The following is an 18,415-nucleotide window of genomic DNA, read 5'->3' on the forward strand; positions in this document are numbered from 1 at the left end:
CAATGAAATGTCACGATCAAACAAAAGATTAAAAAACCTCTTAGGACAAGCTGTCTGCAGTAAACTGATACAGTGCATTTGGAGAAAGTGCACCTGCTAGTGCATACCTTAGGGGGAGGGAAGAAAAGAAGATTACAATCTCGGCCGCTTTCGGGCGGTTCTGGTTGTTTCAATGTCCGGCAGATTGGATGTGTGAAGGAGTTAATCCAGTAGTTCAGCATACCTTTCACTAACATTCCTGAAATAACATACTGTACCAGGATATCATTTGATAATATCTAAAAGGTTTAGTTATTGTTTTACATCTTTTTGCCATTTTTCAGTTTTTTTTTTCTTTAAATTTTTAACATTTGTATATCATATGCTTTATTTATTTACTTGGAATGTTTTTAAAACTTGATAGAAGCGTTGATAAGGAAACAAAAGAGAGACGTGACGATTCATTACAAGCTTAGATAATATTAATCCAACCTATGGATCAGGTAATTGTTGTAAGCTTTAGATGCAAATATGGAATTAATTTGTACAAAATTTATTAACTCTTGATTGCAACATCAAGGGCTTTCAAATTCAGTTCATGCAGAACATGCAGTTCTCATGCATACATTACACTTGTAAAATGTAAACAATCCAACATTACAAAAAAGGCTGGTAAAAATTTATTTTTGCCAAATGCTATAAAGCAAAATTCTATTGAAGAAGGTTGAGTCTTCCTTTGACATTAATCAAACTTTCAGAAGAAGAAGAAGAAGAAAAAAAAGAAATTATTTAATGGATTGAAAATGATGAAAATTAATCAATTATGGAAGAATGTTGTTTACGAATGCTATTACCTTTACGATGGAAAAATTAATTGCTAAGATCATAATTCAAAGCACATTGAATCCACTGGTAGAAAAAGAAATAGAAAGTGGTAAGGAAAGAAATTCAACCAAAATTATTTGCCTTTAAACTTAATTACTAATAGGTAAAACTATTTTGAAGCATTATGCACGTTTAGTTCAGTAATCTGGTATTAAGTCTTGATTATGCTGGATTGTTGGACGTTTTCCCTGTAATTTTAATTGCATATTTATGGCTTTGTGGTATATAAGCTAAAAGTCTGTAATATTGCTCTTACATATAATCTTTTGTTGATTTCGCATTGCTGCATCATATTTTCTTCAGATCACTCATAGTTCCTTCCTCTAAATTTTTTTTTTTTTTTTTTTTTTCTTGCATACGACTGTCATAGAATATTTAATTCTGACCTCCATCTTCTTTTTGTCTCACATGTGCTCAATTTTCCAATAACACTTTAGAATTTATGTACACTAAAGTGACAAAAGTCATGGGATACCTCCTAATATTTTGTCGGTCCTCTTTTTGCCCGGCGAAGTGCAGCAACTCGACGTGGCATGGACTCAACAAGTTGTTGGAAGTCCCCTGCAGGAATATTGAGCCATGCTGCCTCTATAGACATCCATAATTGTGAAAGTGTTGACGGTGCAAGGTTTTGAGCTCAAACTGACCTCTCGATGATGTCCCATAAATGTTCAATGGGATTCATGTCGGGCGATCTGGGTGGCCAGACCATTCGCTGGAATTATCCAGAATGTTCTTCTAACCAATCGCGAACAATTGTGGCCCGGTGACATGGCACATTGTCATCCATAAAAATCCCATAGTTGTTTGAGTACGTGAAGTCCATGAATGGCTGTAAGTGATCTCCAAGTAGCTGAAGGTATCTATTTCCAGTCAATGATCGGTTCAGTTGCACCAGAGGACCGAGTCCATGCCATGTAAAAACAGCCCAGACCATTATGGAACCACCATCAGCTTGAACAGTGCCTTATTGACAACTTGGGTGCATGGCTTCGTGGGGTCTGTGCTACACTCGAACCCTACCATCAGCTCTTACCAACTGAAATCGTGACTCATCTGACCAAGCCACGGTTTTCCATTCATTTAGGGACCAACTGATATGCTCACGAGCCCACGAAAGTCGCTGCAGGCGATGTCGTGCTGTCAGTAAAGGCACTCGAGTCGTCTTCTGCTGGCATAGTCCAAGGAAGACAAATTTCACCGCAGTGTCCTATCGGACACATACCACATTGATTTCTGCGGTTATTTGACGCAGTGTTGCTTGTCTGTGAACATTGACAACTCAACGCAGACGTCGCTGGTCTCGGTCGTTAAGTGCAGGTGGTCGGCCACTGTGCTGTCCATGGTGGGATGTTATGCCTGAAATTAGATACTCTCGGCACACTCTTGATACTGTGGATCTCAGAATGTTGAATTCCCTAACGATATCCGAAATGGAATGACCTATGCGTCTAGCTCCAACTACCATTCCGCGTTCAAAGTCTGTTAATTTTCGTCAAGCAGCCATAATCATGTCAAAGCTTCTTCACATGAATAACCACAAATGAAAGCCCTGCCAAAGCACTTCGCATTTATACATTTTCTACGCGATACTACTGCCATCTGTATATTTGCATATTGCTATCCCATGACTTTTGTCACTTCAATGCTGTTACTATACAATTATACTAATACTTGCTCTCTGGAAAACTGTGATGAAACTAAAAACAACAAAATGCCTACATGTATTCATACTTACTCAAAGTGAACATAGCAGTTTCACTATAAAATGTTCATTCAATTTATCTCCAATATTAATGTTCAAATAGTATAAATATAGATTTTGGACACTGCATTAGCAGCATTTAGTGTGTAGAGGCATTAAGTTAATTAGAAAAGCCAGAGAGATGAAAAATTAACAACCGCCTTCCCCAGGAATTGAACCACAGACCTCTGGAATACCACTACAACATGAAGACACGCTAGGAAAGCGGGCAAAATACCTTATATACTCCTCTTTTTAAAGGACGACTGGGGTTTTGGAGGGACCCAACCACCAAATCCTGGGTGTGGAGAATTTTCATCCAACACCCTTTTAGTTTGGATGCCACTGTAGGAACATTAGGATTTTTTTGGAAGCAAGAGAGATTGAAAAAATATGCAAACGCCTTCGCCGGGAATCGAATTACGGACTTAAGAAATAATACTGGCTCAGTGTGCTGACCACTACACCATGAAGGCACACTAGGAAAGTGGGAGAAATACTTTACAACTGATCTACTGAAATGGTTTTCCCAACATTAAATGGGCTTTGGTAAAAAATCTTTGACATTCTCTCTCTCCAGAGAATTTTTTTTTTATTTTTTTCCTACGCTTTGATATTTATTTTTATTCTTGGTATTAATTTAAGTATGCATTCTGTTTGTAAGAAAACCTTTTCACATTATCATAACCTAATTTAATCTTTGAAGCACTGTGAGAAAATAATTTTTAAAAAAGTCTTCCAAGATTAGTATAAATTAGTTTTTACTTTGTTCGAAGTAAAGGAAGTATTGTAATTGCAAAAAATTTCGAGTATCATATTTCATCGAAAATATCTATTTTGACCAATCTTGAATCAGTTTGAATGAAAGTTTTGTGTGATGCTGTACGCACGACCAGAATAAAGGACTCTTTTTTTTTTTTTTCCAAAATGGATTCAGAAGAAATTTTTTTCGTGACATCTATACATACATACTTATCTCACATAACTCAAAGAGGAGTAGCCATAGAACATTGAAATTTATATATAGGACTACTATAACATATAGTTGTGCACCTCTTTCTTTCTTTGCAATCGGCTCATGGTTAAGATATTTATTTCTTTAGTTAATCTGCATGCAATACTTATAGAATTATTAACAATTTAAAAGTTAATGTGGTGCTAAGGCTAACAAGGCTGCCATTTGTTTACATTTGCTGTAACTTATCTTGCTTCTTTGATGATATCAGAACATGCCCACAAAATTCATCGTGGCAAGGAGTGCAAGATTGTGCCTATCGTTGCCAACATACAGATATTGAGATATATATAGATTACTTCTATATATATTCTGAGATATATATAGACAACATATATTGAGCACCATATAGGTGAAAGTACAACTTTGCTCAGTTCTGTTCCCAATTTTGATGAAGAGCATCCTGGGGGAAGGGGTCCAACGGTCTCTAACCCCTCTTCCTCTACCATCAACCTCTCGAGAAGACTTTCGACTTGTCACATATTTAGAGTGTCTCTATGCCGCACAGATACCATACATTTACAAACATCCATGCCTTCTCCAGGTTTCGAACTTGGGCCCTTTGGTACGACGGTCAGAATCGCTACCCACTATCCCAATTGGGTACTGTTTACATTTGTAAGTCTTAGTAGAATAATGAATGAAGTCATTTGGTGCATGAACTTCAGTGTCTTTTTGCAGAGTGGGATCAAAAGTTAACTTTCAGTTTTGTGCATCGAAGATTTGCTCTTCCTGCCTATTGGGTGGATTGCTTGTTTTTTCATAGAAACTTTAGTTGTAATTGTAAAAAATATTTCTTTTATCTGTTTTTTTTTTTACTGTGTTTTAGATATTTCTGTATTTTACAATTTTTAATGAAGATGCTTTGAGTTTTTATGTATTTGCGCTTTTCTGCGAAATTAGAACTGAATTGTTTGGATGAGAAATATATCTCTTTTCATAGCCCAATGCTCAAAACTTCAAATGAAATAAGTTTAAATGAAATGCAGCAAAAAATGTGTATAATTTAATAGGCCGTACAAAAATCACATACTTTTATTTTATTATCCTTTCTTTTTTTTTTTTTAACAGTCTATCTCACATAAAAGAAATTTACTGAGATATGGACATTTTTGTAATTCTAATTTGAAAGCTATGCAAGAGATAAAATGAGTATGCTGTAATTTTAAACACCGCAGAACTTAATAAAACAAGTAGACTGTTTCGCAATCAGTTTTGGTACATACTTTCAAGGAAATTTAAAGTCTATCAGAATGTTTTATTTGACAACGTTGTTTCAACACGCATGCAGGTATTCATTTGACGCATGTATGGTTGTCTTTCTTTACATTTATACATATGTGCTCATCTAAATTAACTGAAACAAAGATGTCTCATGTCATCTTAATTATTATGTCTACCATAAAGGCAATTTACGACAATGCATTTTGTACAAACTCCAACAAGAAAGAAAGGTCACAGAAGGATGTCGAAATTAAGTGAAAGTTTTCAGTGAAGGTGCAGTTTCAGATAAAACATGCAGAAAAAAAAAAATTAAAGCAGGTTATTTCAAACTTAATGATAAGCTACCCTCTGAGCATCCATCCTTCATCAATGACAATATTGTCAAGACCATGATAGAGTAAGATTCTATTTTGTTAACCCAGCTGAACAAACCATTTCGGACCATATTCGGAAACTAGGCCAGGCCTATAAATTTTACAGATGGATGTCTCACGAGTTAAGAGGAAGTTTTGAGAAAAATGAATGCAGCCTTTTGTCATTGAATAATGCTGACTGTTGCACTGAATTTCTGACATCAGCATTACGTCTGATGGCAGAATTCCTATGAGAATCTTTGGAAGGATTCTCGCGGGCGTCGAAATGGAATTTTTTTGTCAAAGCAAATTGAAGCTAATGACCCACGTAACCATAGCAGCACCGCATTAGGATTTGAATAAGATGACGCCTTAAGCTATGAACACCATCTGGAATACGGACAATGACAAAAAAAAAAAACTTCGTAGGGGGCCCTTGGCTTTTTTCAAAGAAAATACATTCAGCGATTGTCTTAGAAAATATAACCATTCACTTTTGCAATATTAAATGCTGTTAATGAATTAATATTTTTTGTTCGTTCATTGCCTACTGTAGATTCAGCAAATTTCATATGCAATATTTAAAAATGCTGATTTGTTTTTCGATAGCATTATAAACTCTAGGATAGCAATTATTAATAATCAAAAGCTACCATTTTTTTTGGTCCCTGAGTTGCTTTGCTAATATTTGTATTCCTGTCTTATTTAGGAATTGTGTTTGCTTATTCAGCATCGGACATTATAAAATTTTTACCACATTAAAATTAGTAATAGCGGTAAAATAAAAATATAGCTTAATCGTATCTTAGTTAAACTCTTTGTGTGATAACATAAGATGACCACCTCTGAAAATATACGTAAAATATTGCTTTGAATATCATTTCTTTTCTCGTGATTTCTTTGGATATATGATCAGCAAAAAAAAATCTATTTTTCTAAAAATTAATTCCATATGGTAATTTAGAATCGTATTGTTCTTTATTTGCCTAAATGATTCACAGGACTAACCTCCATCAAATATTATTTTACTAGAAAATGGTGCCTCCAATTTGTGTCACCCGTGGCGGACCGGCCCCCTCTAGCTAAGCTACTGTGTCTCACATCACATGAATTAGAGACAAGAAAATGAAATGACGAAAATGAAATTTTGAAAAAACAAGAAAATGAAATTTTCATATATAATTAAAAGCATCAATTAATTTTATAAGAAAATGGAAGCAAATTATCTGAATAAAAGTATATGTCTAAACTTTAAGACATGTGAATACATCATAAATTCAAGTTCTGATTTCGTCATTTCAGCTCTTTGTTAGCACTTAAAAGTAGGGCTTACTATTTTTACTCGAATAAGAAATTTAAAATTCAACTCTTTTCAGAATAGGAAACGTTGCTAAGCTAAGTGCTATAATACCAATGATAAGGAACTGCTGACCAATTATACATTGATATGCATGGCGACAGTGTTGCAAATCATGCATTAGCTTCAAATTTTTACCACTATTAAAGCATTGTTAAGATTCATCAGTAGCCCATGGTAAAATTACTGAAAACAGCTAGATCACCTCCAGCTCATATGCCCGCAAATGAGCAGTCTGTATGGGAGTTTTTTGTAGTTCCCTCCAAGAAAAAATATATGTATTTATAACTTACAACGTGCCACCCAGACTGTATAGTGTGATGCTAAAGCAAAGTTTAAAGTTTATAAAATTAAACATTTTAGCAATACTAGCAATAAAAGCTCCCTGAGATAACATGTTGTGCAGACATTGAAGACTAGAGGTTTCAAACTTAACCAATTCATTAACAATATAAAAAAGAATAAAAACACAAAAAGTAAATTTAAACAATAGCAGAGTCTTATAAAAAATATATTATAACAATCATTCATCAAATAATATTTTTACCTGGTCTCCAAAAATACTGGCATTCAATACAAACAAAATGTCCTAAACAGTAATTATGCAGTCTCAAATGAAATTGGCTACACATTCAATAAGTCCATGATCAATGGTCAAGAAAGCACCTGAAATTTAAGTTAAGTTCTTGAAAGCACTTAAATCCGGCCTAACTCCGCTTACATTAGTTGAACACGAGGAATCGCCGCTAACTTATTTTAAATGCCACCTTCATGAAGAACATGGATGCCGCCCACGGCAGTCACTCACATTGTAGCTTCTGGAACCAAGGAACTTATTCAGGAACAGTCATCTTGTAGACAGGAACCAGGGAAATTATTCAGGAACAGTCATCTTGTGGACAGGAACCAAGGAACTTATTCAGCGGACTGCACGCATCCTTCAAAAGGGGCTGGAAACCGCACACCTAAGTGCCAGGAAAGCAGGAACTAGAAGGGCTGAGCCAGAGCGACGCGAGATACTTGTACCAGAAGTAGGCATGACGTCATCTCACGGCAACCAATCAGCTATCGGCACGATTCGGCTTTCCAGATGACGTAACATCATGTTTCGTTTTTGCATCTTAATTAGGTTGAAACAGTCCGTTCTCAACGCAAACAGTGGCAGTAAGAAAAAGAAGAAGTACCTACTATATTACATTAAAATAAGAACTAAACCTAATAAACATTTCAAGGAGGAGAGATGATGCAGTAAAAGGTTTACTATAAGTCATATTTTCCAACGTAGTGGTTAGGAGAGCCGACTGCGATACGCTGACTGTGATATTTGTCAACAAATCGCCTATGTCAGAAAAATTTGTATGATGGAGTAATGACATGCACATCTCTGCTTGTTCATAACAAAAACGAACTTTCTTGGATTAGATGATAATGGTGATGAAAAGCGAACGAAAACAGTGTTATAAAAAAAAAAGCATGCCGTGAAGTCTCAAGAACCTGCCCACACCACCTCTAAACCGAGCTTCAGCCTGAGTAAGAGAATCCTGTGCATATGCTGGGGTATCCAAGAATGAATATATTATGAGGTTTTGAAACCTAACAAAAAGCTCAATTTGGAAAGCTACTGTGAGTAAAACGATAGTTTATTCAAAACAGTCAAAGAAAAGAGGCTGGCAATGTTCAATATGAAGCACATCGTACTGCATCATGATAATGCCAGATCATATGCTGCTTTGGCCACTTGTCAGAAAATCCCAGAGCTAGACCGAGAAATTCTGCCATACTCACCACACTCCCCAGACTTCGTATCCTCTGATTGTCACCTGTTTCATTTCTGGCAAAACATTTTTAAAAGAAAAAATTCAAAACTGAAGCAGGTGTCAGTAAAGCACTATTTGAGTTCTTTACCTCTAAGGACAAGATATTTTTAAAAAATGATACTATTTTCAAATTACCTTCATGCTAGCAAAATGTCATAAGCAGTGATGGAAACTATACTGTACAATAATCATTATTAAAGGTATGAAAAGTGTATTATTTTTGTTTCGCTTCCCAACCAGACAGAATTTTCTGGTAAACCTTACAGATTACTAATTAGATATAGCTCAGAAATGTTCCAATAGTCTATTATGATAAGAAACTAAATTGTGGAAACATACTGAAAACAGTAATATTATTAGAATTAAAAGTACTACATAATTTTTTGCATAATTTAGAAGGATGTTGCTTTTCATTTAAGTGTTTTTCATTCCATGTTTTGCCAGTCATTTCTTCTCTGAAATAATGGCACAAAAGTTGATGCTCTTTTATTAACTAATAAATCTGATTCAGATGAGAAGTACCTTTAAAAAATGATTTTAAACAGTTCAAGTTCTGACATAATTAAAATGTTTTTATATTATATCCATAACTTCATAAAATAAAATGTACAGAGTTATACAATTAATAAATGTTAACCAGCTCAAAGTTAATTGAATATTACACACTACAGTCATGTAAAAAGTGATATATTATATAATTCCGCTTTCAAAAAACTGCACTTCTAACTTTTGCAGTGTTGCTAAAAAAAGAGTGCTATTTATAAAACTTCTTGGGGGGAGGAAGCTATTTCTGATTGCTGCTGTTATGTAACATTAGAATTCCAAAATGAGACAGTAATGACTGAAGACTTTGGTAATCAACAAAAAAATTAAAATATATATTTAGCTGAAACATGGTAAAAATGCTAAACGTACGACTAGTTGCGCAGAGACACTTTCGTGATTTCTGCGCATTCCAACCAATCGTAAAGAGATGTTTGTTTACATTATTTGTGTTGATATCGGAAGGGTGAATTGCTTTTCCGTGTAGTGCTAGAATGTCAAGAAAAAGTTATTTTTTATTTCGTTTTATGACTAATTACTATCATTCTTTGATAGATATCTAAAACATTATATAAAATAAAGAACTATGAATATATCTGAATATTATTCTTGTTTTAAATTGCTAATGTTTGATCATTTTATACTGATGCGGAGTTTACACAAATAATCAAAATTTCTTGAAATTCTTATCAACAGATTTAAATAAATCATGCATGCAAGCAGCAAAATCATATTCTTATGAAACGAAATTGAAAAATCGTCTTAAAACCTTGTGTAATTTTTCTGTCATGCGTAGCTAAATATTTCTATAAAATTGCATACAGAAGCATTTATATACATAAAGAGTGTGTTGAGGAGATTAATTCAAAAATGTATTTGCATATGCTTGTATGTACGGATGTAGGTGTTCATGTAGCATATATGTGTGTGTACATACGTTTGTGTGTGTGTGCACAGATATACATGCATACATACATTTTTGAGTCTGGTCTCGAAAATTGTCTTGCTGAAAAAGAATGTAAACAAACTACCCAGCTCCTTAAAAAAAAAGTTTAGAAATTTTTTATCATAATTTTGGTTTCTACAGCAAACTTTTGTGTGTGGGTTTGTTTTAAACTCTTAGAACTCAAATTTTAATATAAAGACGTGAAAATATTTTACCTTTTGATAGTGTACCTGATGATTTATTAAAAACACAATCGACTCTTTTATATTTAATATTGAAAAGAAGGAGGGGGGATATGTACAAAATTATAATAAATATAATTCTAAGGTATTTTTTATAAATATATGTGACTGATTACACACTCTGAATATAGAAAAAATAATCGCTTCCAAATGACTTATGCAGTATTTGTTTTATTATCATATCCTGCCCTCATAAGCTCAAAAATAAAACTTTATACAGGAAAGTCATTTTACCTCCAAATATATTTTATGGTATTGAAGTATGATACAGATTATTATTTTTGTTAGAAAAATTATAATGTTATGAATATTTTCCTGAAAATAATTATACATTATATTCAAGCATATTTATATATTAATATATATATATTATATTCAAGTTATAGATGACATATTTATATATTCTATTTAAGAAATAAATGGCAGCACTATGTCTTGTCATTAAATTTATCAAAAGAACTTATAGGATCAAAGCACCTAATTTCTAGTATAATAACTGTACTTCAAATGTCCTTTTTTTTTTTTTTTTTTTTTTTTTTTTTCCTGTAAGAGTTTTGCTTTATACTATTTACAGATATGACATCCAAAAATACTTGGCCTTTTTTATCCAAATATCTAAATTTGGAAGTCTGAAATAATGCAATATATTTGTATGTATATAGAGTAAAATATTACTAAATTCTACATAAGTACATTATTATTCTAAGATAATGTATTTAAAAATATTCATATTTTTTTGTAGAATTTGACTTAATTCACAGCATGAGAGCACGAAGTAATATTTAAATGGTTTATTTAATAGAAAGAAATAAAAGTAAATAAGAAAAGTAAATAAAAATGAAGTTAACGGTATGCAGGATTAACATAATGATGCACCAACAGTCCTTTTACACCTAAAGGCATAACATCAAAAGCACAATCTAAATTCATAAACTCTTGAAGACGTATGAGCTGTCTGCTCACGTCTGCCCTTCACTCTCGACCAGGTCTCAGCACTGTCTGGAATGATTCTTACTGCGCTGGGTGATGCTATACTGATGACGTCATAATCCTGGTATTCTAATTCAGCATTGGACGTTGATGACTCCCACAGCTTCGGCCAGCCTGAAGAGGCATCGTCCTCGATGTCTGTTGAATGGACATCACTATCATGTACCTGCAAAGATAATAATAAAAAAAAAAAGTATCAGGTCCTTAGGCTTTGAGCTGATACAAACATCAAATCAATTTGACCATGGCTTCATATGGTCAGCCGCAGTAGATGTCAAAGTTGGTCCTTCATGGCATCCTACTTTCTCGACTTCATATCTGTCATTTGGTCGAACAGCTATGATTTATACGGTCCATGAAACTTAGCTCGTAGTTTCAGTCCCATATTGAGTTCTCTGAATGGCTACCAAGTCGCCAATCTTGTATAGTTTCGGTTTCTTACGTTTCTTGTTGAATTGTTTTCGATTCTCTTCTTGTATCTTCAAAATGTTGTTTTTCGCATCTTCTCTCATTTCATCACGTTCTTCCATCAATTGTTTTAGATATTCTTCATTCAATATCTCACTAGTTCTCAAATCTTCTTTGTTCTTCATTTTCGTGCCTATGAGAAGCTCAAACGGTGAATATTTCGTACTTCTCGTAGTCGTACTGTTGATGATTCTCTGAACATCTGGAACATATTTAAACCATTTCGTTGAATCTTCATGTGATAATTTTGACAAAACAGGAATCAAAATTCTATGAATTCGCTCAATTTGTCCGTTACCTCTTGGAATGCCGGTAGTAATTTTGACATGTTCTATTCCTTCTTCAGTACAATAAGCTGAAAATTCTTTCGATTTAAAGGCACTACCTCGATCTGAAATGATTCTGGCTGGATTCCCAAATACAGTCTGTTATTGCTTCAATTTTGAAATAACTTCTTGCGTAGTTGGTGATTTCACTGGATAGAACCAAGTAAATTTCGTAAAAGCGTCGACAACAGTTAAAATGTGTTGGTATCTCTTGTTCGTTGATGGAAGAGGTCCAATAAAGTCGATATGATACGTACTCAAGGGAACGTTTTCTTTCGGTACAGGATGAAGAAATCCTTCTGCTTTTCCTTGCTTCTTGTTGTACAGTATACATTCTATACAGTTAGCAATTCCTTTTTCAACTTTACATTTCAGTCTGGGAATATAGAATTCTTGCTCTACAGCATTCACAGTTTTATCTACAGCAAAGTGACCTTTTTTATGTACCTTCTGTATGATTTCATTCTGTAAGGATTCTGGTACTACTAGAAGATCTTTACCATTTTCAAATTTAGTGTCGTGAATACCTTTGACTGTTCTAGACGATCTAGTACTTCCGAAATTAAAGGCAGTGGAAATTTGTCTTTAATAATCTTCTTATTTAATTTCCGATAATCTATACATAAACGTTTCGAATTATCACGCTTGTTACACAAAACAAGAGGCGCCGAATAATTAGAATTGCTAGGCTTTATTATGCCCTCTTTTAACCATTCCTTAATTTGATCGTCAACAACTTTTTGTTCCGCAAAAGACATGTATCTTCTATTTTGACAGACAGGAATATCATCACATAAATTTATTTGCATCTTGAAGTCAGATTGTCTATTTTTCCGAGGCTGGTACGAATTAATTAAATTACACAGTCTTTCTTTATGTTCTGCATTCGAAATATGCGATAAATCAATCTCGTTGACAGAAATAGCATTCACCAGATGTGAAAGGTAATTAAACGTCGCGCTACTTCCGCTTTCGGGACTTTTGTTTACATTAACAGAGACGCCAGACGATCGCGAAGGATCATAAACATTCTTCAATGACATTGCAATATTCAAATTTCCCATAACGCAACGAACGTTAGAATTTCGAGATGACTCAGCAGTTATCAAGTTTACATTACTTTTATTCCGATGAGAAATTATTTGAAGACCATTCTCGGTAAAAGAGAAGTTAAACTGACTCAATACATCCAAACCTAATACAATTTCATTACATAATGACTTAACAACATAAATTTTCCTACGAAGTGAAAAACTATCAATTAAAATATCAGAAATGAAAAAGCCGATGGTGTACGTTTGCTTTGATTCAATTCCGTTTAATGTGATATCGCTACAATTTAAATAAGGAGAACCAATCTGCTTGTGTAACTCTACGCTGCATATCGTTACATCTGAACCAGTGTCAACTAAACTATCAACCAAATGATTATTTATTTCTACAGTTTTCATAATTCTATCCTTGTCACAAATTCGTTGTAATAAAGCTGCTTGTTGTGTCTCGGGGTTCCGCTCTGGACAGTCCGTTGAATAATGCCCGAACTTCTTACATTTTATACATTTTACACCCTTCGATTTGTTTACACAATGCTTTGAATAATGCCCAAATTCCTAGCAATTAAAACATTTGACCTTATTAACGTTAGATTGATTTCGGTTTGATGACGAAAGCTTACTTCTATCTTTAACTTGAGTGTCTACTTTCGGTTTCGGATTTTTAAACTTATCATTGTCCGATCTCATTTTATCATAAATTTTAAGCCTTTGTTTAAATTCAGATATTGTTTCACAACCATACAGTATAGTTTTCCTAACCACAGAATCGGGAATACCATCAATAACATATTTAATTAATGAAGCATCTTCAATATTACCTCGCGAACACATTTCTTTCATTTTCAAAAAATACTCATCTAAAGATTCATTAGGCATTAATTTACGTTTACATAACATTTCATGCAATTCAGCAGAATTAAAAGCTTTACCATATTCAGATTTCAAAAGCTTTTTTAACTTACACCAGTCATTAACTTTAGGTTCACTCTGAATAAATAGTTTCGCTTTACCTTTTAATGATCTTTTAGTAAAAACTAATTTATGCAAATCACTTAATTTCAAAGAATTTATAACATCTTCAAATTCATCAATCCATTTATCAACATTTTCATATGCATTACCAGAAAAAGGATTAACAATACTTTCAATATCAGAAAAACTAAGATGAGGTTTAAAATGATCTTGAATTGGAAGCTGCATACTGTTATTTACTTGAGACTCATTAAAACCAGGATTGTCTCTTTGATTATCATCAAGCATCACTTCAGAAATTTTATTAATAGTTTCATCTTCAATATCACTATTTTCTTCATGCAAAATATTTTCAAAAAGTACAGATAAATCACGTAGAAAAGAGACAATTCGGGTTACTACTTCTGATTTCAAACCTTCTGAATTTATGCATAATACATTGCACACTTTAATTAACTCATTCAAAGTAAAACTATTCTGCACTGTATCTATTTTCTTATTAAATTCTTCAGAATCTGGTTTAAATATAAAGCCAGAAAATTCACGTAATCTTTTCCGGTTATTTCGGTCTCCATCAGTATTAAAAATAAGCTTATACAAACTTTTGATTTCAGAACATTTACGGTTCTTTAAAGCTGCTTCCTATTCTGGAATTTCTACTAACTTCATATTTGAAAGAAAGTTTTGTACTCACCCGACAGATGATCGTCGTAAATAAGGGTAATCCACACGTAATCCAATAATCGAGTAATCCAATAAATCGAATAACTTGTAAAGAACGGTTCACTCAGTTAGTTTAAAGCACAGTTCTACTACTCGCACATTTTGGAATTCGAGGCCGCACGGTTGGTCGCATATTTTTTTGTAGAATTTGACTTAATTTTGTAGAATTTTTTGTAGAATTTGACAGCATGAGAGCACGAAGTAATATTTAAATGGTTTATTTAATAGAAAGAAATAAAAGTAAATAAGGAAAGTAAATAAAGATGAAGTTAACGGTATGCAGGATTCACATAATGATGCATCAACAGTCCTTTTACACCTAAAGGCATAACATAAAAGCACAATCTAAATTCATAAACTCTTGAAGACGTGTGAGCCGTCTGCTCACGTCTGCCCTCCACTCTCGACCAGGTCTCAGCGCTGTCTGTAGGATGATTCTTACTGCGCTGGGTGATGGTATACTGATGACGTCATAATCCTGGTATTCTAATTCAGCATTGGACGTTGATGACTCCCACATTTGTATGTATATAGAGTAAAATATAACTAAATTCTACATAAGTACATTATTATTCTAAGATAATGTATTTAAAAATATTCAGTTTAATGCAAATATGTGAATCAATTTATACATATAAATTTTAAGTGTATGACTTCTGTTGGATGTTTTAAGTAAACAATCAAAAAAATTAACCTTTTTATCAACTTATCTTGCACATATATACATTATTACTTTTTTTTCCTATAAGAATAAACTTAATCTAATATAATAATCTAAAAATAAATAATACACAACATCTATTAAGGCAAACCATTTTTAGTACAGTAACAAATAATACAAGAAATATAATTTAATACTTTCAGTCATAAGTCTTTCAGAGAATGAAGTGAGTTTTGTGAAGCTATTTAATGAAAAAATCTGAAAACAATTTTTGATGGTTCTAAAATACAAGTTCTAAAAGAATTAAAATATGTACATGAGATAAATGCCACTCTTTTTGTTTTAACCCCTTTCAATAAATTTTAACCAATTTGATACTTTTTTTTACTTCTTTTCAAAACCTTGAAATACATGAGAAACTGATTTCAGGACCAACACATTTCAAGAAATATTGCTAACTGCAATGAATCAGCACACATATATGACTTCATCAGAATTATCAGAATGTCTTGTATTACCTTTATTTATTTATTTAAAGTTACTAATGGATTTATATGTAGAAGAGCCGAGATTTCTAATACAGTTACCACACTGGCATTTTTAATGATCTTTTCACTAATGATTTAAAATCTCTCTATATTTTTTTATTATTATTCAAATGAAAAGTTTTTGTTCATTTGTTTCCAAAATAACAGCTACTTCCTTAGTTCAATTATTATTTTTTTTAACTGGTTTGTCTGGTGAACTCCTGTGAATTTTTTTTTTTTTTTTTTTTTTTTTTTTTTTTTTGTGAATACATTAATTCTGTAATTTGTTGTTTTCAGTTTTTAATTTCTCTTTTGAAAAGTTTTCTGCAGCTTAACTTAATAGCCTTGAAACTTATGATCAACATTCAAAATCTAACTTCCATTTTAAATTTCAATGTTTACCTGGATTCATAACAAGTGTATTATTTTTAAATTATTCAGACAACTTAAGAGCTCTGTGTCTTACATCTTCATAATAGTAGAAAATTTCATTGTACAGCCTATGTACATTTTAGTTTTGTCATGTCATGCCATTTGTGAAATATTCCTTCTCTCTGCTTAATTTTATTCCATATATAGAGATATTCAGTAAGCATAATAAATTTGTAGAAGATAAATGTCTAAAATTCCATTCTCAGTTTCCTGTTTAGACTTAAATGCATTTAGTATAGCAATCAATTACGTATTGAATTCCAATATAAAAATATTTGTTATCACAGCCTTCAGATCATTCCTGAACATCATTCAAATCATCATCAGACTGCAGTATGAAATATACAAATACTTCTTCTGTTTTTGAAACAAAAAAGAATGATGACAAGGTCTAGCGAACATTGTGCATAGGGTATAAGCTGAAATTATTGTTCCTGGAACAGCAATCTGGCAAATTTTAGTCTTGTGTGCTGCAGCGTTTTTTATGCATAGCGGAATTTTACTGCTGAGTTTGCTACACAGTTTTATAGTTAATAGGAATTGTATTGGATTATTACGTCAAAAAATGTGAGAACTATCTGTCTAAGAGAAGATATGCCTTTTCAAAGGAACAATATAAGGAAAACTGGCTCTGATTCACTTTATACATGAGGAAAACAACAAAATCTCCTCTGGAGCCAGCCTATTCGTCAAGATAAAACTCTGAGCGAATTACTAGTATTCAGCGGATTTACCTCTCGGCCGCTGTTGGGCCTAGTACAAGTTGAGTCAACAGGTTAGCGTAATAAACACCTTTTATCATGATACTATGTGACCTATAATCTATAAGCAATGCTCTTCATAAAAAATGTTAATTCCGTTTGCTTTCTGGATTCTGAACTTAGCTCTTGTTTATTTATTCTCTTGTTTTGAGATCTGCTCATCAAAACAGAGCAGCAGGTCAATTAAAGAAGGATATGCATGCAGTGCAATCATCTTCAGTACGATCTCAAGTCATAGTCACGTCTTTAATCCACCTAAAATCCAGTCCCAGTACTTTTCACTATTTGAGCAAAAGTATAATTCCTGTTGGAGTCTAAATTAAGATGAGCTCCGGTATTTCAATTTTCTACTGAACTATTTTCATTAATTAAATTGAATTATCTAATTTTATTTATTAATTTACATTTTATTTTTATTTTTTCTTTATTTTTATCTTTGTTGACGACCTTTCATAGTCGTTCTTCTTTTAAAAATTAAGTACTGACCACAATGCATTGAGGCATAAAATTGAACAGGCACTCGTATAATCCTATGGCAAACATTCCACACTTGCTATATAATGTGTTTCATATTGAGGACATCGAAGCACTGAGCCTACGCAGGCCAGATAGAGCTTAAGTCACATTATTTTGATCACTGCAAAGCACGCAAGGGCTTTCTGCCTAAGAACAGAGATGCTTTCGTGGAGCACTTTTTAAAGGTTCGATTTGGTTTATTTGATTTTAGAAAAGCACTTGAGGGCTATTTGTCTAAGAAGAGCAAAGATTCTTGATGGCTACATGATGGAGAAAACTAGCTGGCATTCACATTTCGCAAGAGAAAACATCAAAAACTCCCATGCGACCAGTCCGTTCGCTGGAATTTCAAACCAGTCGAACTAACATTATTCACCAAATTTACTGGTAGGTTTATGCTCAACAAGGGACATATTTTTGGAGCAGGTAGTTTGTGTAAGTGTCAGTAAATGACGTAGCCATTCTTGGGCAATACGCTATGAGTGGCGTTCATTATCCTACTGAAATATCGTGCTTGGATTCTTTGTCAGGTGTTCGTGTATATTGGTTGAGACAGACAGATTTTCGCATGTTATGTCTCATGTGCAAGCAGTAATTAGAATGGTGGAAAGCATAGTATAACATCGTCAACGTATTAGACAGTGAGAAATGTGACAACCCTGACTAAGAAAGGAATGCAAAGGATACAAAAGCAGATTCGAAATACATCTGTATTCTACTCAAATTAGAAGGTGAATGCCCATATGATAAGGGTAAATCAAACGCAATTATCTGTAGGGGATATAATCCTACTTAATTGTGATGCAGTCTCTCTACTGCATATTCATGCTCTGTACGAGATCGTCCACGAATTTCTGAGAGATTATGTTCAATTCTTCT

General features: G+C 33.2%; 1 protein-coding gene across 2 annotated transcripts in view; it reads left to right on the top strand.

The window, feature by feature from the left end:
- Positions 1-18,415, top strand: part of LOC118203771 (protein FRA10AC1 homolog) — a 46,684-nt gene that overhangs the window by 3,542 nt on the left and 24,727 nt on the right. Inside the window, exon 2 of one of the 2 annotated variants that reach the window (XM_085826645.1) lies at positions 6,233-10,326. The exons of the other annotated variant lie outside the window; for it this stretch is intronic. The gene's annotated coding sequence lies outside the window, so the exon portion shown is untranslated. Of the gene's footprint in view, positions 1-6,232; positions 10,327-18,415 lie in introns of those variants that run through there. 2 annotated transcript variants of the gene reach the window in all.

The sequence above is a fragment of the Stegodyphus dumicola genome, chromosome 11 (assembly GCF_044657685.1).
Source record: "Stegodyphus dumicola isolate Sdum_Otavi_A_Nest chromosome 11, ASM4465768v1".
Taxonomy (NCBI): domain Eukaryota; kingdom Metazoa; phylum Arthropoda; class Arachnida; order Araneae; family Eresidae; genus Stegodyphus; species Stegodyphus dumicola.